This window comes from Catharus ustulatus, chromosome 1 (genome assembly GCF_009819885.2).
Source record: "Catharus ustulatus isolate bCatUst1 chromosome 1, bCatUst1.pri.v2, whole genome shotgun sequence".
Classification (NCBI taxonomy): Eukaryota; Metazoa; Chordata; class Aves; order Passeriformes; family Turdidae; genus Catharus; species Catharus ustulatus.
This window is the reverse complement of record NC_046221.1, coordinates 9,129,897-9,154,306: the sequence shown is the minus strand read 5'-3', so window position 1 is coordinate 9,154,306 and position 24,410 is coordinate 9,129,897. Positions and strand designations below refer to the sequence as shown.

The following is a 24,410-nucleotide window of genomic DNA, read 5'->3' as shown; positions in this document are numbered from 1 at the left end:
AAGGCCATATGATTCACTCTGCAGCATAAGAACTTCTTATGAAGTGAAAATCTGAGCTACTTAGCACAGAAATGTCATTGAGAATCAGGGAAATGGAGAAGTAAACCAGGATCTAACACCATGATTTGGAGCCAGATGGCTCTCCTGAACAGAATCATGCCACGAGCAGAGGATTGGGGTCTGAGAACAGCACCCACTCCCTTGGCACATCTGTGGTAAGGAACCTGCAAGATGGGATGAGGAGAAGACAATAAAATTTCCTGCGACATGAGAACTGGGGTGGGCATTTTGGGCTGAAGGCGTTGGAAAGAAAAAGGAACAGAAGGTAATTTCTTGAGAAATGCTCATTTATCTGGAATTTAAATGAGAACCTCATATAGAACTGACATCCCAACTAACCAAATTAAAAGCAATCTGTATGTTAAAGAAGTCGAGAATATAAACAGGGAGGAGGGAGAGATAAGATATTTCAAACATTTTAACAATTACCCTGAAAGTAGATTAGAGTAGAATCCAAAGAGAGATCTTTTATCCTCTGTGGAACAGTATGAGTAATTCTTGTTTTCATTAAAAGTTTTCATTTTTTTAATGATGTTACATTTGCATTTTTCCCCCTAAAAGATAAGAATTGATTAACAGTGCAGTGAGTTTTCCTTCTGTGTTTCCAAAGTTTGTTCAAGAAGTTTTGTGGATTTGTCTCTTCTCTTCAGCCACATTTGGCTGGTTCAAAGACCAGATGCCACGGTCAGATTGAACAACAGGGAGAGGGATAAAGTGCTGAAGGTAATTCTGTGTCCTTATGTTTGTGCCAGCTGATTATATACATCTTCCCTTCTCTGTGGCGTAGCTTAGAAAAGCCTCTGAGCTGTCCCTGTTTGTGTTCAGGAGATAACATTTCCTCAAGAGTCGTAACACAGAAGAGAAATTGTCAGAGTCTCTTGGGTATTTTTGCATCAGATTAAATGAACTGTCCAGTCTGCGCTTTTATTATGTTTTTAACCCAACATTAATTTACTAGGGTAGGAAATAAGGAACCAAGCAGTTTTAATCTCTTCCTTGCTTTCTTTCCACCTTTTTGACCCAATAGAAATTATTTGGAGCTTGAGAAAAGACTGGATAACCTTGCTTGCAGCATTAGAAAATATATCAGCAAGTTGGTATAACGTTATGTACTTTACTTTCCCTTTAGAATTTAGGTTCAAGTGAAAAAAATGTTGGAAAAAGACATATGGCTTATGGGGACAGGTTTACTCTCTGGTGAAAAGCAAAGTTATTAAATGAGCAGTGCCTGCCAATTGCAGAAAAGTTGGCAGGGCTGCCTTGGCACTGTAGTTTTTATTTATTATTTAAAAGGCCTCATGCAGGGCGTCTGAATATGGCCTTAAAATTCGAGGCAGTGTGTGAACATACAGGGTCAATGCACAAATTATGTGCTGTGTTACAAGCAGGAAGAGATTACAAAATGGAAAAGGAATGATAGTACAAAAAACCCTCTTAGGAAAAATAAGCAGATATAGTAATGACAAGATCTCACCTTAATAGATTAGAAAACCCTTTCCTAAAGATTAAAACTATGTAAAAGGAAAGAATTCCTTGTCTGAGGTCCTTGCCTGAAGTCAAAGCAGTGAAGATTCTGTAATATTTCCTGGTTTTTACTATAGAAAATTGGTTGATTAGCAAAAAAAAATAACAGTCAATGGAATTAAAAAAAGAAAAAAAATTATTTTATTTTGGTTTATTTTATTATTTTAATTTTTTATTGATTTTTATTATTTTAAAAATGTATAATTATGAATTTTGCCACCGTTTTAAAAATTGTAGATTGTTAAAGAAATTAATCACATTTTCAAAATAGAACCTAGCTGTTAGTGCAAAGGAATCCCAACATACACAACAGCACGTACTTTAGTTAAGAATCTGGCTTATTGTTAATAAAAGTGGGATGTAGATATTCATCCCAGGTATCTCTTATTTCCAAAGACTGAAAAAGTTTCAGTCTGATACACTTAAGTAATAATTGAATTTGTGCATCTTTGGATAAGCCAATGGAACAAAACCAGCCTTTCAATAAATTAAATTATTTAATAGAAATATACCCTCTACAAAATGCACTGTATAAGATGTTTGATATTCTTGATATAATGATTCACTGAAACGACCATGGAAACTTCCTGGAAAGCAGTTTCCAAGGGGGCAATAGGCACAAGTAAAACCATGTGGGGGCAGCTTTGTGTAAGAAGGTTGCAAGGCAGAAATTCCCAGGGCTTTGGGTCTCCAGGACTGCCCTGCCCATTGAGTAGTGCTGGTCCAAAGCCAGGCTGCAGCATCCTACAGCTGGAATCACCCTGCTGACAGCAGGGGCAGAGAGGATTAGGGACAGTGATCTAAATACAGCCCTCACACTCTGGAAATGGTGCACTTTGTCTTTTTCTTCAATTTATTGCAAATTCTCAGCCTTGTATTTTTTTCCTTATATTCATTTGACCTTTTTTTTTTTTACCTAAGAGGAGCTGTTTGTTGATGGTTTTGCACCTTGTGAGATATTTATTGTATCATATTTTTGCTAGAAGTTTTCTAGGAAAGAGAAAAGATTTTTTAGCACCGAGCATCTGTGTAAAAATAACTTGATCGTATGGTTTCTAATTTGCTTTTAAAACACTGGGAAGGATTGCCTTTGTACAGGGGAAGCTTCAGCTCTCTTGCAAATCCAGAGCCTTCGCTTTCAGTGGAACGAAATATATCAACATTGGAAGAAACCAAGTCCTATTTAAAGCTGAAAGCCTACTAGATGGGACAAAACCCCTGCATTTTTAAAGGGAGAAAGAGGAGGGAGAAAACCATTCATGAGAAGGGTAAAATGTAATTTTGTTTTAAAGCTCACTAAAAGCTATATAGGTCACGAAGACAATCAGTCTTTTATTCTTTGAAATAATTCACATTACAGCCCTATGTATTACCACCCTTATCACAGAAAAGCCTTTAGATATGTGTTGGCAGATAATTACAAATTGATTTCTGGACCCTCATTTTAACAATGGTTTTGAAAACCTTTTCTCTTTTTTTTCCATTTTTTTTTTCTTCTTTCTTTCTTTTTAAAAGCCTTTTATGATTTCTCCTGCATCATAGTGGAGAAGTACTGTCATGATGGGCTGGCCAAGTGTACTAAGCATTTATAAAAAAGAACCAAAGAGTACAAGACCCAAAATTTTCTGAAAATGAACTGTGAAATGCTGCAAGTAACTGCAGTGTACTTAATTTATGTCTACCTTCATCTTTCGTCCCACTCAAACTTGAAATAATTTTAAAAATAGATCGTAATTTAACAAGCGATTAATCTAAAATTTTACAACCTGCAGGTTACTCCTTTCACTGCATACCAAATCCAGTTTCCTTGTCTTTTCAGCACTTATGACTGTCAAAAAATCTTCAGAAACCGAAATGCTTAACTCTTTACTGCTCTATTTGCCTTAAGGTTCAATCTTTCTCTGAAGATGCCATGAAGTGATTACCAATGTCACAGGCTGAAAGTTTAGTTTACAGTCTAAGACCTGTTCTAGGGGTAGCAGCCAAGTTTAGCATGCTAATCCCTGCCTTGAGGAGGCTACAGTTTAAAACTCAGCATGTTTAAAACTCAGCTGAAAAACACATTTAGGTAAAGTTGATGAGTAGGAAGGGAGAAGATGAGTAACAAAAATAACTAGATATCTTGGTATAGATGTGCTGTGTGCACAATCTGCAGTCAGTCGGTGACAGCTAGCACAGTAATCACTACTCACCACCTGCTTAGCTGTGCTATTTTTAAAGAATCACTGAATGACAGAAGTAGTGGGGTTTTTTTAATTGTTTATTATTCCAGAGATTTAAATAGCGTTATCTCAGCATTTGGGATACATCTAAAGGATTTACAGCACTAAGAATATCCTAGGCATGCAGGTATGTGGAGTAGCCTGTACGACATGCAGTAAACACTGACATAGAGTAACTGGAGGCTAAATTGAAATTTTTTAGTTTTGCAGACTTTATTGATTTGGTTTTGAGTTGTTTTCCTTTCTAACTCAGGCTTATGTATTATTAAAATGTTTGCAGAACATCAAGCATGATACCATTTTTCTTTGGTTTACTTTTCTTTCAGGGGGAAAAAAAGACTTTCAGATATGTGGGAATGGTGGCCATTAACTTCAGCTAATAACCCACTTGCATGCCTTTGAAGAATAATTTTTTTTTCCCTACAACTCCCAGAAGGGTATAATTTGTAAACAGCATTAAGAAAAGCATATGAAGTGCCACTGTCTTCAGTAATCTGTAACTCTCAAGGGAGGATACATTTAGATTATACTTCTTGTTGGGCTTGAACCTGAATCTAAATTGTATAAAATTCAATTTTCTTCTCCTGTTGTTTACTTTTCCTATGTATTTATATGTCATTTACCTTCCTTTTACCTTCCAACATTCTTGTTCTTATTTGGGTGAAGAAAATATTTCATTTTAAAATAAAATAAAAACACAAAATTCTTTAAAAGGACCACTGAAATACATGAAGTTATATGAAATAAAAATAATAACCCCCCTAAATTTTTGTATAATTGAAATAACTCAAGAAAGTAAGTTCTGAGCAGGTTGAGAGGTGCTTTTTATTCCTCAGGTGCAGATCTTCAGCTGAAATTAGTTCCTGGAGTTCCTTTTATTTCAAAGGGCATTTAACAATTTGCACAACTTGGAATCTGTTTCCTGATTTCCTCTGTTTTTAAAGAATATTTCTCACTTCTGTCTGTGCTGTGTATATTTGTATAAAGGATACTTGCCATAAGCTGTCTTTATTTTTCCTAGACAAGACACTTTAGGATTCTTTTGGAGTAGCACTAATTTGTCTCCATGAGGATGCTGCTGTCCTGTTGTCAATATAAACTGTTGCTGTAGACATGCTTGCAAGAGGCAGGAATTTATGCCTGCATTTAAAGTATTTAAAACCACGGGAAAAAAACAGGAGAATAATTTAGGAATGAGAAACAAGGATTAGGAATATATTCATTCCTTATCCTACAAATGAGATCAGGAAAGAGATGTGAGTGACATGGCGTTTTTGCGTTATTAAAGAGCACCATTAGAAGTGAAAAGGATTCCTGTTTTCCAAATTCAGCTGTGTGTGTTGTGCTGTGGACAGGTATCAATAGGAGGGGTTGCATGTGCTGCTAACCCTGCTGAAGCCCCCCCATCCCTCAGCCAGAGGGAAGGGAGCAGCACAGCTCGGGCTGTGCACAGTCATATTCTTTTGGAGCAGTTCCTACACTCTGGTAATGCAAATGCAAAGACTCATTTCTTCCCCTGTAAAGCCAATGCTCAGACAATATTGCAGAACAAACCTTTCCTTACACAAAGGTTATTTTCTCTCTGGAGCATTCTCTTTTTTACTGAAAGGCATTGTAGACTAGAAATTCTCTGAGAGTTCATGACACCCTGAGAGCCTTCTTTTCAGAGACAAGCTGTATAATAATAATGTGGTGACAGAAAAATCGAGGAGAGGTGGCTTTCTCTGATAGAGAATTTGCCTTTAATTCTACCCTGAAGAGATTGCAATGGAGCACCAACCTTTGTTCTTACTGCAGTGCTTCACTGCTACACCAACCATTTGTTAAATGGGAAGTAATTGAGGTTGAAAAAGGATTGAATGAATAAAGCTTTTGGCAGGGAAGGGGAGGAGGCAAAGTATGGGTTAAAGGTTATTCCTTGCAGAAATTTCATAAAATGAGAGGTAATGCAGCTTTTGAGCTAAAATTGTTTGTGCCTCTGGAGGGGGAAGAGAGGGAAGAGAGCAGGGTGGGGGGAGGGAGACTCAACCTGCAGAAGCACAATGGGAATAGTAAGCCAGCATCAAATATTCAGCTTTGTGGCATCTTACTGATTTTATTACAAATTTCACCAGAGATGTACTGCCTTGGCCACCTCTCGAAGTTAGCGGAGCATAAAGGAGGAGGAACTGAGGAGGAGTCAGGAGAGTACCATGAATGCCCCTTAGAAGCTTTTCTCTCGAAGAAATATTTTAGTGTTGCTGTAAATTGTATTTGCTGCATCCAGAGGAATGAATGAGCTTCATGTTTCAATATTTTCCTGAGTCCTGCAGTTCTAGTAATCTGAAAAATAGTAAATATTTTGATTTTCTTTTTTTCCTATTATGAACTCGTATATGTTTTGAGATTTCCTCTGTCACAATGACACGGCATTTTCCCCTCTGCATTCTTTCCCCCCCTCAAAACAAAAAGTCTATTATGAAAGTTAATCTTATGCTATTTTGGGTCTGGGGACCCTGGAGACAGGCAGAAAGGATTTATATCCTTGACAGAGCCCATGTTAAATAAAATGTCACTATTATGGAGCATTAATGTATTTTCCTCTACTATGCCTGCCTTAAATTATTGTAGTTACTTGGAATTTTTTGTTGATTCCTGTATTTGTAGTCCAAATGAGTATAAACGTACTTTCTTTTTTTTCAGAATTATTTTGTCTTCTCCTTATGCACATTGAATTGTGGAAAACAAGACTTTTGCTGAAAAACTACTTATTTTAAGGACAACTTTTGATTCATTTTCATACACAACCTTCCTACTTATACATAATTAAGCCTGTTGTTCGCTTTGCCTTGAAAAGACAGGCTTTGCATACTTTTTAAAAATATTTTTTAGATTTTTTACTCTTTATTTGGATAGAACTATGCTTTCCACTCCCAAAATAATAATGAGACCTAAGTAGGATTGTTTTAGTGAAATTCCTTAGGGGGAGATGCTGGCTCAAATCTCATCCACAATTTTGTCAATAAATTGGAGATATCCATATCCTAGCTGCCAGTAAAGAAACTTCCAGATGACTAATAGACTATTGGAATGGTAAATAGTAATTGAGAATTCTACCAGAGAATTTAGAGTTGTTGCCAACTTGAGCCATTAAAAAATAAAAAGTAAAAATAAGGAGAATGGAGGCTGGTAGTTGCAATGAGGATATCTGTTCTATTGAGAAAGGTGTCAAACCAGGCCAGCAGCTCACTGGGGCTTTCTGTGAGAGCGAGGGCAAAGAAGACAAATGTGGATCATGGATAGACTGATTAAAACAGTGATTTAGGGAGAGGGAAGTGATTTTGTCTAGATATGTTGTGTTAGGCAGCTACTGGAATATCTTTTTCAGTTTTGTGTCCACATTTGTTTAAATTATGTTGACAAATTGAAGCAGGTAAAAAAATGGGCAAGAAAAATAATCTTGAGAGAATGCTTATAGTGAGGAATTTAGAGCTCCATCTGTTCTGCTCTTCTCAAGGAAAGAGGGACAATTTGTTTGCAGCTTAGAAGGACCTTAATGTGTTGAAAATATTGGTTACCTCTATAATCTAGTCGAGAAAGACAAGATTTGGCTGAAGTAGGCTAGAAGCTGAATCCAGATGAATTCAAATGGGAAAATAGAAACAAACAAAAGACAAAAGTAGCCTTAATCATGGAATAATACTTCATGAAAAATGAAAGTCAAGATGCTATTTTTTTTTAAATGAGGCAGTATCATTATTGCCAAACTTGGGAAATAAACAGTGCAGAGGATTATTCTACATTGACAGAATATCATCAGCAGTACATTTTGAGATTATATAGGCTCTAATTTTGACTCTCACAGTAATAAATCATAATACCAGACTAGCAGCCAGCAGCACTGGTAAATACAATACTTTACTGTTTTGTACAAGCAGTGTGGCAACACCATGGGTGAACATGTAGGGTGTAGCTCCCTACAACCTAAGCCTTGCTGGTCTCTTAGGCAGGATATGGCCTTTGAATGAGAGCCCTTGGGAGAGTTTGGAAAGGCTTTTATTGTCCTGGAAAGGTGCCCATGTCCTTAGAACATGCAGTGCTCCAGCATGTGTCCGATGCTGCAGCTTCATCCAGGTGAACTGGATGTAATGGTCACTGCAGCACCTGAGCTGGATTACACTGATGTAACTTCAGCTCCACTTTAACAGACACATTCTCTTATTGTGGGGTGTTCAGGAGTCCCTACATCACCTCACAATCCAAAGTCTGAACGTGAACCTTGCACGAGTCCAGCCAGCCAGTTCTGTGCCCACTTGGAAATGCTCTGTGCAGGGGCTCGAGCAGCCAGAGCCTCTCACTGCTTCGTGCTGCTTCTGGAAGGCTGGACTCAGAGAAATGAGTATTATCATTCACAGCTGAAATAACATTTAAAATTGGGGTTAACAGAGAGATACAAAAAGTGTTAATTCTGTAAATAATATGGTACAATTAGAAACCATCATTAATTAAAGACATTCACTTACAGAATGAGGTATTTTCTCTGTGGCACGTCCCGACATTCTCTTTACTTACATTTTTATTACTTGCAATTACAATTTATTACATTCCATAAAAATGATATTTTTCAGGCATACTAAGTTAAATGAATGATTCCGTAATTTAAAACGGAGTATTTGTTATCTTTGAGGACTATGAAATAAATCACATATTGTTGAATTTAAAATGCCAGCCTTGTGGATAAATCAGTCCCTGGGGGAGCCATGAGCAGCACTGTCACAAAGAGAAGAGAGGAGAGTTTGCAGGGTACAGATATTTACTTCTTTCATATTTATGGCCTGATAGTCAAAGAGGCTGAGCATTTGAAGATTCAGCTGAAGTGAATCGAGTTGAAGGTGCTTCCCAAAAATCTAATCTTCATATATATGTTCACAGTTGACTGGTGGGAAAGAAAAGTTAAAGCAGAGAAATATAGGCAGGAAAAAGACTCAGGCATGAGAGGAATCTGAGTTGTATGAAGTTAAACATGGGCTGCTCTTTCATGTCTTGAGAGATCAGAAAGGTTCCCTTTTTGTCTGAGTGGAAAATTTCATGCGGGTTTTTGAGAGAAATGGTCTGCTGTCCTGGACCAAAGTCAGTGCTAGGGACATGACTGGACAGCATTGTTTGTGTGACTTTTCCTCCTTATGCAGGGGGTCTAGATATTCCAGCATCCTTGGGGGTGGCAGGCACTGTATAAATGTAGGATATGGTGTTATTAGCAGCACTGACACTTCAACAACTCATTTGCAAAGAATGCCCTGCATTGTCAACCCCTTTGCTGATGGTTCTGGGAGGTGAGTTAAATGGAGTGTGTGTGCTGGAGTAGTTTTGCTGGATTCAGTGGAAACTGGATCAGTTCCTGTGTAATTCCTGCAAATTACGTAATTTTGCCATCATAGCTTTTTTCCTCAAGCTCTTTTACTAACCCAAAACATTACAAATCTGATTGTTGTTTTGCTTCATGTAAAACCCAACAATCATGTATCATGTAGGCAAACATGGACATGTTTTAGCATAATTGCACACAAGCTATTAATTTCTGTTGATCTAAACCCTTGTGCAAGCACACATCTATTGTCAATCTCTGTGTGGTTTCTCAGTTCAGAATTACACATTAAGGATTTTTACATTGATTTTTAAGGAAAAGGGGAAATCTGAGGCTCTAGCCAAGAGCTCGGAATGAAGCAAAACTAATAACTGATGGGCCTGAATATGAAAACCAGACTTGTGTCTCTACCTTTGTCTAGCAGAGGAAGAGAGAAGATTTTTATCATGTGCAGATACTGTCATCTCCTTTGTTGAAAAGAGAATAAATATCCTGGGTAAATTATTTTTTAAAAAAATTTTAAAAATTACTTCAGCTTTATCTAAAAAATGTACATTATTCCCTTTTCAAATTAGTCCTTTCTGTTACGCATGGCATCTCCCGCCATTCAATACCTTAATTGAAACTCTAATAATTGATGCCACTTTTTCAAATTTATTTCCTGTAGAAATAGTTTACACAGAGTCACAGATTCAGAAGATAAGAAAAGCATTCTGGTCATGGGCTTTTCTCCTCGAGTCACTGTGATGATAAAAGTGATTTCCTGTTGAACAGGCAGCCCAGGACCGCAATTGCACGTGCACGAAGCTTCTGATTTACACAGGTGCTTAGCACCCTGAACTCCAGTTCAATTCAGTGGGAGCTTTAGCACCAATAAATTAAAAGTCAACTGTGTGTTTGCACATATTTTATATACTGTGTGGCAGGTTCTGATTACTTTCATTGTCAGCTAAACTCAAGCCTACATTTTTTTTTCTCCCCACTTACTAAGTAGTTTGTGGTGTTTCTTGTACTTGTATAAATTATTAGAAAAACCCCACAGTGCCAATTCCCTTTCCCCCAAAGCTCCTGGTCTTATTCTATAGATGTTTTAGCCTTTGCTTTAATACAAACTATATCACAGGGCACAGAACATTGCTGGCAGTGGTTCAGCAGTGTTTATCAAGGATGCATCTGGCTTAGCCAAGTGGCACAGGTTTACTGTGTTGTGACCAAGCTCAGAAATTGCTTAGAGAGTAATGCCTGTTTGCCATAGTGCAGATCTGGGAGGCAAAAATTCTTGAGACATCAGTGTTCATGATAATTAGGTTAAACAGTGTATATGAGGCAATCAAGTGGTCATATGCATGAGTGAGCTGATATGCAGAAGATATTATATTATTAACCACTGGAATATCCATGTCCAAATAAGAAAAATACTGGGACAGTTAAGAAGCAGGAGCTGCACACCAGAGGTGTCATTATTACTCAGTACTGTATCATATTTAGTGTGTGTTATGCACAGTAGTTGTGAATACTAAAAATAATATTAAATAAACCCTCCTGAGACTGCAAATCAAGCATTCAGAAGGTAGACAAATGCAATTCTGGCATTTCCTACACTGCCTTAATTCAGCATCTTTCTCCTTGTGTGTTACAGTGTATTGTCTGATTACAGGATCACATACAATTTTTTTTCCACATAATCCCTGCATCATTTAGTGCAGGAGGAGACCTATTCTTTGGATCACCTGGGATCTGAAATAGCTCCATTTGCAAGCTGATAGTTTAAACTCCTAGCAACCCAGACATGCCTACATAACCAGCAAGCTTATCTAAGGTCTTCTGTCTCAGGGAATAAATTAACTCCTTCAATCCCAATAGCTTACCGTGAAAAAAGAAGAGAAATCAAGTCGGACATGATTTTTATTTAAAAGCACTGCAGTATTTTATTGTTTTTCTATAATTTGAAAGATCATTATTCTGTTAAATATTTAATGGCAGAAGGATGTGAGCAAGAAAGAGTTAGATATTATAAACATATTGCTGCCTACCATGCTTTGAAAATGGTAATTTTTATTTTTTTGTTATGAAATGAAATAATTTTATACTGAACATGCAATGGTATGCAGGAGCACAACTGCCTTTCTGGGAATGTGTTAAATCAAAGTGAGGTATATTCCTGAATTGAGATTTTTAATAGGAAATTTAAGTGGTTTTGAAACTCTACTTACTGTGAACGCTGGAGGGAAGGAATGTGTTACTGTATCTACTTCTGAGCTGTATTTTGAGAGTCTGCATGAGTCGTCAAAGGTGCCTGTGTGAGATGTGACCTTTTCAGATCGTATTTATTATGTCTTCCCAAATACACACTGTAGCTGTACAGAGCCTGTCAACATTACATTTAGTGAAACTGGTTCTCTGAAGGGAAGAGTTCTTTTTTGATACTTAAATACTCCCCGTCTGAAGCTGGTCCTGAAAAAGGTAAAACCACCATGAAGAAAATTGTAAGAAGGAGAGAACAAAATATGTTTAAACTTTTTTTCCCTCTTTCTATTTCAAAATCCTTCCTTCTGTTATCTCTGTCTTCTCCTTGTGATCTATTCTTTACATTTTACTTTGTTCTTCTGAGGGCTTTTCAAATAAATGAAGTGCAAGTATCTGATCTTCAATAAAACAGTGCATTTATATTATGTTGTATATAGACCATGTTGGGCACCTGTCTCCATCCCAGAAGTGTCTCCACTACAGCAACTGGCTGTTTCCAACTGTGTTGGTCATGGAAGAAGGTATTAAAAAATATTCAACCTTTCCAACACTTTTGGTGTCTCCTGACTTGCAAAACTCTATAGCCCCTAAACTCACACTGGAGCTGATGTCTACAGCAGGGATAAGGGTCACAGATAAGAAATAATGATATATATATAAAACTTATTGAAAGCATGGAAAATACTCTGTTGTCTAACCCAAGCCATCTGATCAATATGGACCATCTTTCTGCATTATGGGTGGGGATCTTTGTGGCTCACACGGGTTTGGTGAAACTTGTCTCAAAGCTGAAGTGGCATTCTCCACTCTCTTGCAATTTAAAAAATAACCATTAAGTGTAAACACAGGATATGGCATTCTGGGAAGTGAGTAGATAGTATTGAATTGGTTTTGATTCTGAACAGGAACATTTTGGAAACCAGCTTTTAACAAATATTGGTCAGTAGTTTTCACACTTATCTGAACACCTGAAATCAGGCAGCCTGATTTGTGTCACTGCACTTTCCAAATCTTGTAGTTAGGTCAGAATATCAAAATCTTCAACAACTGTGCAGTTGGTCTTTATAGTAATATGTCCTTCCTAAATCCCCACTGTGAAAAGAGTTGTCCTTGGTGGGCTGGATCTCGTCTTGTCTTGAGCAACCTCATCTATCTTCCTGCTCTGCACTGCTGCAGACAGGCTGGAACAGCTCTGAGCACAACTGGACTCTGACCAAGGCCTTTGGGCAATCCCATAATGTTTCCAATAAATCAAAATAAACTGGCCAGCTGCTCTTTCATGTCTTGTTTGAAATGGGAGAAAGTCTTTTATGGATTGAGTATTTTGGCAGGGAAACAAAAAAAGCCTCCAGAGCCCTCAGGTAGCAAGCCTGGGTGATGAGAAAACAGCTGGCAGGGATAAAGTTTGTGGATAGCTGAAGGAAGAAGGAATGATAGAAGAACATGAGGTCTTGTTCCCGTAATTTCAGTGTGCATCCTCTTCAGTATGGGGCCAACAGGAGGACCAGAGCTAACTTTTATTTTAAGGAATCCTTTTTTTCTCCCCACAAACAGTGCTGGTGAATGGGGAGACAATTTACTGCCTAAGATGTACCACTCACTTGACTTCAGTATTTTTATTTATTTTGTATTCTTCCATGTAAGAGTGATAAATGACCACCTGAAGCATCCTTCATAGCCCTCATGGGTGTATTTCAAGTGGGATGTTGGTGTAGATAAGTAAACAGCAGCATCTGTACCTCAAATGCTCTGTGGGCCCCACTGTTCTTTGCTTTGCATGGGCTTCAGGCTCTTGTGGCTCTATAGCATGGAAACCAACTTACTCTTCTTTTCTCATGTGTGAATCAGCAGATAGACCTATTCTTTGTTTCTCATCAAGAAACAGAAAAAAAAGTACGTAAGGTTGAAGGTAAACATTCCCAAACTTCTGTTTTGTGTGTGTGTGTGTGTGTTCTGAATTTCTACAAAAATTTCTGCAGGTCTAACAGCTATATAATGTATAAATCATTATAAACAAGGCATGAAAGGAACTTCACTGTTTATACTATAACTTGCCTGCCCTTTAGCAGTGATGAAAACTGAAAATACCAGTGCATCTTGAATTCAAAGGAGAAGAAAAAAATAGATGAGAGATCATAAAGGGGTAACGCAGTTCAGCTAGACTCAGCGTTTGGAATATTAAGCAGATTTGACCCATGCTGAGAAGAGTCTGAAGAGCAAATTCTTCTCAGCACCATCTCTTATGTCAGGACCCTGATTAACAAAGACATTTAAATAATGTCACTGCACTTCATACAATTTGAACCTATTTTCTCTTTTGTATAGCTTGTGAATGTAATCTTTTTTTTACTTGCCATATTTGACCTCTGTGTCCTAATAGTGGCAGGCAATGATACTTTGAATTATTATGCTGAATATAAATGTAAGCTTCAAAACTAACAAAGCTTTTGTTCCTTCCCTGATGAAAGCACAATTTTGCAGTTGCTTTAAATACTATAGCTCTAAGTCTGCCGTTGCTACTTCTACTGAGGATTTCTCAGTGAATTCATTAGAGGTGTCTGTTTTCATAGCCTGGCTTGTACAAATAAGAAGAAGGGATTTGCAAGTTCAGGGTGTATCTTGCTGTGCTTAAGCTGCAGCCGTGTTACATATACTGAATCTGGGTTTATGTTTCTAGTGAGGAATAATGCAAGCTGAACTCAGAATTCCAGCATTTTAGGTCTCTAAGGCTAAAACAAAGGCCAAATTTATATTTATCAATTCACCTGTGCAAACTAGTCTTTTCTAGAATTTACCTGTGCAAACTCATCTTTTCTAGGGGGCACACTAAATTTTGAAGGAACAATTCTAGAAACATAAAGTTAAGGCAAAGCCACGTGTGTTTTCAAGGCATGTGAAAATAATTTCAAGGGTCAGTGGCTTCGCAGTTGGAATTAACAGCATGGTAACAGAAGTAGGAACAGGAGAAGGCAACTGCAGTTCCATTTTCTTGTGTGTAATGCAGAGAGCGGTGATGTTCAGAGAAAACCTCTAATGAAATCATGTTTCTAGAAATAAGGACTTTTTTTCTTCATTACACAACTTTCTTAGTTTCATATTTTCAACTGTCCTAATAAAATCTGGTTTTAGATGGAAAATGAAATGAATGGACAAAACCTGTCTATTTCAAATTGTATCTAGAGATTTAGGACACAACAAACTTCTGGTAATGATAATTTCAGCTTTCAAGTGGTTTTCTACATTTCTGGTTTGGAATAATGGAAATGAAACTTCTTTTCATCTGATTAAAATATCTGAAAATTGAAGTGATTTTTGGGAGAAAAATCTTCCCTTACTGAGTGTCTAACTCAGAGTTTGCCCAAAGCCTCTCTGCTGTGTTTTGAGGTAGCCTGAACTGTAGCGAATGACTGCCAACTGCCCAGATGGAAACTCTAAATCAGGCAGCAGGCAAATGTGGGATTGCCTCTGTAAAAAATATCATTTTTCAGTTGTTTTTCAGATTAGGAACCTGTCACACTTCATTGCTGTCATACAACCCTGAACATTTTTTAGGGACATACAAGAGCGCTGTGAAGAATATGAGATGAGTAAACACATTCTTATGTAATAGGAAATTGTATCAGATTTAGATTTCATTGCAATCCACACCATGAACAGATTGTGTTTCTTCCCTCCTGTTTTATTCTAACCCTTTAATTCATTGCACTTAGGGAACATTAAATATTTCCCCAAATTATTCCAAATCAAGGCTGTCACAGTTGTATGGAGTCAATGCCACAGACTGGGAAGGAACTTGCAGAGAATCATTTCCTCCTTCCAACAGGTTCTCACTTCACTGTCACGTAGCCAAAGAGAGCTGATGAAAGGGCAGCTTTCCAGCACCTTGACACCTGGCTTTCAGTAATTTTCAAACAGGGAGCTGGAATATTTCTTTTTATCAGCTGAGATATCTTCAGGGTTGGGGGATGAAATGAAAGACTCTTTGCATTACACATCTGAAAACTTTGTAGGATGTGTGATGCTTTTGCCAATATTTAGTGGCTGCCATGTAATCCATCTCTCCTGTTAAGATCCAAAGTATCCTGCTGTTGTTGCATTAAGACAACTATTTAACAAAGCATACAGGAATTAGAGAAAAGGAAGTGGTGTGTGCTTAAGCATTTTTATAAGCTTTACAAATCACTGTGTGCAGACATCAAACACAAATCGAAATTGTAAAAGCAAAGGGTTTATCTCTTATTAAAAATAATGAATTTAAAATAATAATTACATTAATGCATTGGATAAAACAATGCATTAATGTAATAATCACATTTTCTAAAGTCTCATGTAGCCCAAGAAATCTTTTCATACCTACTACAACATACCATCCCCAAGGATGTTACTGAATAGAGTAAAATTGCCAACAGGTTATTTATCCTTTTTTGGGGAGGCTGTGGGGTTTTTTTTTCCTATTGAACTACTCCCATTTCAAAGACAGTTTTCCATTCTGAAGCAATTAGAAGCCTGACAGACACCAAAAGATAGAGACTGGTGTTAGTTTTTTGTTGTTTTTTTTTAAAACTCTGACAACTTTTGCCAATATGCAGAAAATCATTATTTGAACCAATCTTTTTTTCCATTTTGCTCTGTATTTTATCAATTAATATTGCCCCAAGATCTCATCTATCATGGCAGTGTCATTTCTATGACAAGCTCTGCCAATTATTTTCTGTTTAATTAACACATTCAGCACCATTTGGGAGTGAAACAAAAGTAGGTTTTGCTAAAAAAATAAGAGATGCTGGTTCTGGCTAGTGAGGGAGGTGCCCTGAAGATAGCTGTGGGTCAAGTCAGGAGAATCACATATCCAGTTTTCCCCCAGAAGAAAGGATTCTTATGAGAGGAGGGAGACTCTGTGTGGCTGCAGGGTATAAGGTGCTGTGGGGATTATAGCTCCGAAGGAGAGGGACTTTTCTCTGCTGGATCTCCATGGATTCTCTTTATCTGGTCTCTTTCCTTGCCCTGTGCTGACAGCATTTCTCCTCAGGGAAATTCCCCTAACTCTGAGAAATCCACCGTGGGCAAAAGATGATATAGTTGCAGCTCTGCCACAGAAACATGTCATTAGCCTAAACCAGCTGACATGCTCCTGAAGAATACTATTTGCTGTATAATTTAGAGCCCTGACTAGACTACCCCATACCCTTTTCAACCATTGCTGTTACAAAACCAGAAGGAAAACGAGGACGCTGCAGTGCTTTCCTTGGAAAAGCATTTGGGTTGTGCCATGTCAGGCATGACAGCAAATCTGGACTGTGCTGCTAACAGAGCAGCTCCACTCTTTGGAGATGGGCATCCCACTGACACTGAGCAGACTGTTCCACAATTTGCTGGCAGCATGCAAGAAGTTAGAGGACACAGAACATTTTTTTACTGTACTGCTCAATTTTTGCTTTTTTTTTTTTTAGCTTGGAAGTTGGAGATATAGTTTAAAAAAATTAGAATTATCATTCAGAAAATGAAAGATACATACTTAGGAAACACAAATATGCAGACAATAGCAATGCCAGGATAGTTTCTACATGTTTTTTAGAATTAAATATTATAAGTCTATATTTGGATTTTTAGTTTATGTATACTTATTTCAAACGGTGTCTAATGAGATACTAAAGCCACATCAAAATAAACTGATGCTTTTGGGTAGTGTATGGATGACCACAGCAAAATATTCCAATGCAGAATGGAAAGAAGGTAATGTGCTTTAAGTACTGTATTTCACAGAGTTTACAATGAAAGCCTTAAAAAGCCATAGACTAGCTTTCCTGTTTGTATTGAACTTTTGCATTTACAGTAACATCTTTCTCTTCTCAGTGCCTCTGGTGCATTGCACGTGCATTTATGTTGCGTGTGTTTCTGAACAGGTGTTTAGAACTTGGACTCAGATCCAAACACATGAATTCTTCAAGGGCAAAGGCAACATCACTTGTCATTGATTCTGCCAAGCATTTAAGAAGAAGTGACATTTACCAGGGCTTGTTTTGAAGATTTATAAATGCAATATAGATTTGACAAGAATATCTGCTTCAATAAATGTTGTGCTGTAGCATGTAAGCATGGGCTTTACCACCAGTGGGTTCACAAGCTCTATGTCATCCAAGTAAAAATAAATATTCAATAAACAATTTATTAGGGATGTGAGCTCACTTCTGCTTCATTCCACTTGGAAAGGCTTGAAATCTTTTGCCTACATAGTGTTATTAAGGACACAATGAAATGAAGGTAAATTAATTGTGGAATTGTTAAAACTATGTCAGGAAAAATTTCCTTGGCCAACAAAAATGATGCAAAGTATAGTAAAAGAAGGGATATTTGCAGGCTGTATGCATGAGGGTGATTTTTACAATAGCTAGGGATAACTGAGTCCTAAACACCTGACCAGAAGATATTCTTTCCTGGGCCTGAATTCTGTTCAATGAAAAATGCCTTGCATTCTTCAAGGCCATTTGAAGAGCTTGCACTAGAAGTAAACAGGATTTTCAACCGTTATGATCATTATTTGGACTACCAGATCTATTGATATGGCATTCATGTGGATGATAACAGGAATAATAAAAAAATTTCATTCTGCTTCCTATTCCTGTTATCAATGTAAGGCCATAATTTGGAGACAGTGGGAAAGGGTCTAGTTTAGCTTTTTCAGTACAATATTTACACAAGTTCCCATACAGGACTATTGTTTGCACCCATTCATCCAACCACTTCTGGCAAAACCCCCCACCATCCAAGGCTCCACCAAAACTGGAGCAAGACCAGTTCTGGGCAACACTTCCAGCTGAACTTCTGTACTGATGGAGATGAAGGTTTTTTTGGAGCATGTTTATCCACACAGCATAACCTACTCAGTCTCTAGGAGAGCCATGGGAAATAAATGGCCTGGCTTCTGTGCCAGGTATTGCTGGTTCAGAATCCCAGGAGACATCTGAGTGTGCAGCAGAGGAGCTCCAGGAACAGGGACACCTGGGGAGAGCATCATGACTTGCACTGGTGGTGCCTGCACATCTGTAATCTGGTGTGGTTGCACAATCTTATTTAGCCTGAGTTGTAATGGGGATCACAAAAAAAAACAAAACAGCAAACCTGAAACATTACATCCACAAAGTATATAAACATCAGTCAGCTAAACAGATTTTTTTTACTAAATAGAGAATAGATGTGAAAAAAACCCAATTGTCTTTTTTTCTGACATATCAACACAAATAAGAATATCTTTGCCATAATCTTGGAAATCTTGGCCAATTCTAATGTACTTTCAAGCAAACAGGTTGATCAAAAATTATCTTCCTGAGTAACATTGGATATATTTGGCTTCTAAAAATGTCATAGATTTAAGGGCATAGCTTGGTACTGCATAGAGCAAAATGATCCAAACCTGACTCACTGCTAAATATATTGTAAAGTACAAAAGCTCAGTCTTATCTGGCTGTCAAGACAGACATGTTCAGTTTATATGTTTGAACCTTTGGCATTTGGCTGAAAAGTATTGAGAGAAGGAAATATTTTCTTTAATGTCATATAATGCATGTAAAGTAAAATATGTAAATACAGTTTTAGCTTTACATATAGACATAGAAATAAATGGTGAGTAGGAATAGCAAATTAGCAATAATTCATTGAATTTGCAATGCCCTGTGTTTCTCCTTACTTGTCATTGTAAATAAAACATGTTAATCCCAGTTTCCTTCTTTCAAAAAATAGTCCTGAAGTGTTAAATAAACTGATTTTTTCTCTAGATAAAGTATTTTTTTCTGTTTGAAACTGATAACGCTGTGTGAAATTCACTCATTGCTATTTCTAAGATTTGTGCCTTTTGGGGGCATGATAGCAAACATTTTGTAGGTAGATTGCTTTACTGAGCTACAGATTTGGAGAACTGAACCACAAGCATTTTGGAGTTAGAAGAGGGCAGTTCTTTGTCATTTTTATTCTGATATTTGGAACAGCCATGGAGGAGTGTATGGAACTCTTGGACACCTCAGCTATTGGTTACAATGCTTACAATTTCTCTAAGAACCCTGATCAGTGACACAGAGATCTTAATTTAAATAACAAAATACTTCTAAAAATTGTGTGATATTCTGGCTTTTTAACTTTCTCTTTTTTTGTGAATTAGCCTAAACTGCTCTCAGAGCAATCAGATTGATTGCTGCAGGTTTCATCTATCGAGACTGGGGGGAGCACTGCTGTTAATTAAAGCTACATTACATTTTCCAGTATTATTTATATGTCTGTTGGAGTAGTTTATAGATGAATAGAATAATCAATGTTCCTTTCTTATTGCATTTTATGCCTCCCTTAAAAAGAATTAATATGCAGGTTTTGTTTTCTTAACATGGGAGAAAAATGCATGTGACATTTTACCAGGATACCCTGAGGATGTAGAAAATAAGGCTCATGGCTGTTCCACCACATCAAAAGTATGGTAATAGGTAGCAGTCGATTATCTACAAATATATCATTATTTCTTAAAGCTGGGAGCCACTGATCAGAAGACTTATCCTCTGTAATAATACCAACAGTGAAACATAAGAGTCTCACCACCAGTGTTTTTGTAATGCCCTAACATCATTGCTGCTTCACTTCAGTGCTGCTTTAAAGCAGGTTTGCTGCTTTCTGCAGCAAAGCTACTGATGAACAAATTCCTAGAATAAATGGTGGTTTTGAAAAGATATTAAATTCCTTGATATTAGTTACTATTCCTTAAATAGTAAAAATAAACTGAAGTTAAGAAAAAAATCCAACTACCTACCACTTAGTTTGTGCCATATTGTAGTAACTCCTGGTGAATTTTTTTTGCCACAGTTCCTTGTTTTTGCCAGTTCTACAATATGAAATGAAGTACAACTTTAACCCCTAAAATTGTATTTTGTTATTTCTGTGATGCAGATAGAGAAATGAGCCACAGAGCTGGTGTTGCCTTACAAGTGGAAGGGCAGATCCAAAAGGCAGGAGTGCTTCTGGTCTCCACTCCTGGGCTCCCCACTCTGTGTCTCAGCCTGCAGATCCAGGCTACACCTCAAACCATGGTTTGTACCCAGAGAAAGTTCTCTGAGTTCCTAGTGAGCACACTGGGAATAGCAGGTCTGTGCAATTAGTGTTAGACCTTAGTAGCATGAAACTACCGGAGCTTTTATTTGAGAATATTTGGATTTTAGCTGAGCTCAGAAAGATAAAATTTCTTCCAGAACTGATAGGAATTTTATGTCCCCTCTGTATGTTTATTTCAGTGTTATGTCACTGTTTCTTTTTTGGAGGCATTTTGTTAATGTCAGAGTTTCCAGTGAATTACATTTAGACCTAGCTGCTCTTTAGAGTTACGAGCAAAAACTGATGAAGCTTTTTGAATGCAGTGATGTGTTATGAAAAGATGCCAACAGAGACTGTCCTCATAAAGACACAGATTTTAGGGGTTTTAAGTTTATATGTGATGAACTTTTCCAGCTCTTCTAATGAAAATATTTTAATTCACTGTAAGTCTTTTTCAAAAACCAATTTAGAGATTTAAAAAAACCCTTTTTTAGTAGCATCATGGTATACTGTGGTAAAACTGAGTCACAGCTTTATCATGGCATATTTTAAATGTTCAAAGAGATATACCCCAGAAAGCAGTAAAGAAACAACAGTGTGTGCAGTTGACAAAGCATCAGCGTGCATCCATGAATCAGCACTATATGAATTTTCTAAAAATGTTATTAAAGCTTACTAAGGTATTAACTGCATGAAACAAGGGAGTGAAAATTAACACTGTGTTGGAAATCACGTCAGTCAGAGATTCCCTCATTAAATCCTTTAATTGTTGGCTAAAATAAGTCAAATTATAGAATTTTTACCCATAGACACCAGTTTAATACAGGGGCAGACACTGTACCTTGGCTTACAAGTGGTGCAGTAATTTTTTAATTGGAATTGAGTTGTAAATCAGAGTCCTGAGATGCAAAGATTTGAAAGGCTTTAATTAAAAACTTATCTGTCATTCAATGTCCAGTAATTGCATCCTCCATTACAGTTGGTTGGAGGGTCAATACCCAAAAATTTTATGGGCACGAGAAATTAAAAAGAAGATAATTCAAATACTCCTCCAGCTGAAAAAGCCTTTCAGGGTTGCACAAATTCCATATGTGTATTTTCTCTACATGGGGTGAATTCAAAATGAAACCTGAGGAGTTCTAATCAAATTTTGGGGGAACAGCACGACCTGCAGATTGTTCATCTTTGCTGCAGGCAAACTGACTTGGCCAATGTAGTTCCCTGGAAAACTCTGAGCTTCCAGCCACCAAGATCCTTACAACATTTCTAAGGGAACCCTCTCTTCTGCAACTACTGGACTTTTATTAGTAATAATAGCAACAATAACAATTATTGTTATTGCTGTAGAAAGAGACTCTGCAAATGCATGCAATATATGGCCTCTCCAAGGAGGAATTTACAGTCTCAGAGAAACGGCTTAAAAGTGGAAAATGGAAGACATGGTTGTGCACCAGCTGTATGTAGAGTTTCTTCCAATCCTTTAGAATAAACAAATTACCTTTTACCTGCTTTAATTTGTGTTTGTCATAATGCAGCACAGTGTGATGAGTAGCAATTCTACGGCCTTTCCTAGGGCAAGTGTTTCAGGAATGTCAGATTTCCAGATGGGAGAGACTGGGAGTGTCCTGGAGAAGCCTTTGCTCTGGCCCATTGTAACTCTCCCTCCATGCTGGTGCATTGTCTGTACTTTGGTCAGAAGGAATTTTGTTCAGAACCAAAGGTGGAGGAGCTCTTGCAGCTGCAGCTCTCACTGTCCAGCCTGGGGTGGCACCCCTGGGTATTGGCTTTGCACGTGCAGCTGAGAGCTCTGCTCTGACAGCCGAAAATTGATTTTTCACAAACATCAATGAGAGTCCAACAGTTACATAAAACGGGGGTGAGAGCCACTATGTGGAGCTGAAGGAACAGTTCTGCTCATAAGCATTTAAAAATACATGAAGAACTGTAGGTCTGAAATGAATTTGCCAGAGTAAGTGTAACCTGTATATCCACTTAATTTTCTGTACTGATTTAAGTGCCAGCACATTTTCAACCAATTCTACCTTGTTACAGGTGATGTTTTAATTTCCAGGCTGAAGACACTTCAAAATCCTTTCCCAGGAACTATATTTTTGTGACAATAAGGCTGTCATCCTGCTGATAGCATGAAATGAGTTGGATAAAATAAAATGAGATGGAAAACCTGCTGATTTTAAATGCATGGATAACTACTATTTGGACAAATCTCCATTCTTAGCATTGTACAGTCTAGTACTTACAACCAATTTATGCATACTTAAAGAGATCCTGAGTTTGAGAGAAACTTTGAGTTTGAATGAAATTGTAGAGTGGTGTAAGACATCTTGGGAGGGAATAATAAGATAGAAAAGGAAAGAGAAAGGAACGGAAAAATGAAAGTAAATTTGACAGAAAAAAAATATTATCACTACTTATTCTAAAAGGAGATTGTAAATGATTAATGTATTAAAGATGTCTTTTGCAGACTGGAACTAACATCAGACCTTTTTGGGTTAAATTTGGAATAGTTACATCTTGGTGTGATTGCTCGTTACTCATGTGGGTTCAAAGCTCAGTGAAACAAGCAAAGTAGTCTCATCTTTATTTTAGTGTCACTATTTTGAGTGCATGTGAATATTTCCTCGTGTTCATGAAAACTCCTTGGGCTGACAGCACAAAGGAAATGTCAGTGCCTAGTCCAGGGACAGAAGGAAATGGAGGAGTAGGAGATGCACCTTTATCCATCATGTATTAGAGCTGACTTTTTTTTAATAAATATGTCACAGCCTAGACAGGACAGAAAGATATTCAATTTACAGATGGGATTGGCCATGAGTTAAATTAAAGTTGAACATTAATATAAAGTTGTAATGATGCAAGACAACCTCCCTTCCTAAAAAAGCACTTCTGTGAATGGAATAATATACTTTTGGGTTGAGGGTCAACTGTTTTTGGGAAGGTTTATATGGGATGGTGAATAGCATGGAATTAATCTCAGGGATCTGGGAATCCTGTATCCATTCTGCTGTAGTCTTTGGAAAATGACCTGTGGAAGTCTGGAGATATATTTTGCATTATCATATTATTTTATTACTATCAGTTTCAGTGGCAGGAAAATCTTATGTAACACTTAGAAACTTTCTCTTCTAGAAACCCAATTATTTGTAGGTCTCTGTAAGAGCTGAAATAAAGGTAAGGAAACATTACATACTGAGTCCTGTGAGAGCATTTTATAATCTCCTAGGCAAATGAAGCACTCATTTGGCTTTTTTCAAATAATAGAAAAATATCAGAAACTGAAGAGAAAAGCCTTCCCTCTACCTTCTGGGATAGTTGCTTAGAGTAAATTAAAATCAGGACTGTAAGCAGATCATGGTTGTAATTTAATTCTATGGAGATTATCGCTTTTATGTATAATAAAACAATATATGAAAAATTGAAGCCGTAATCCTTAGGCAGCCCTTTCATCTGTTCATTCAAACAGAAGCTCTTTGAGTGTGTGAGTGAATTGCTGCTGAGTGCAGCAAATGAAATTCTTCCATGTTAGAAAGGTCTCACTAGAAACTCCAAAAGAAGGCAACAAAGTCAGCAATGCAAACCTGGTACCTGGCAGTGGAAAAGGGAATGGAACAAAAAAAGCTCCAGAGGACTTTCAGGAGAGGGTGACCACAGCTCCAGCTGAAATGGATTGGACAGGAGTGGTGATGACTGTTTATAACCACCAGTCATTTCTTCAGATACATTTTGAACCAGATTTTCTTGTCATCTAGAAAGAAACACAAAGTTAGAGCAGAGCAAAAAAAAAATCAATTAAAGTACGTTTTTGTGGAAGTGTAATACAAAGTGTTTTGGCAGACTTTCTTCCAATTTTGTAGAAAACATCTTAGTCAAAATTTTCACTAAAAACAAATATTCCAATACAGAGAAATGGGAAATTAAAACGTTGTGGT

General features: G+C 37.3%; 1 protein-coding gene across 1 annotated transcript in view; it reads left to right on the top strand.

Annotated features, from left to right (window-relative positions):
* Positions 1–24,410, top strand: part of PTPRN2 (protein tyrosine phosphatase receptor type N2) — a 625,844-nt gene that overhangs the window by 187,214 nt on the left and 414,220 nt on the right. The window lies entirely within an intron of this gene.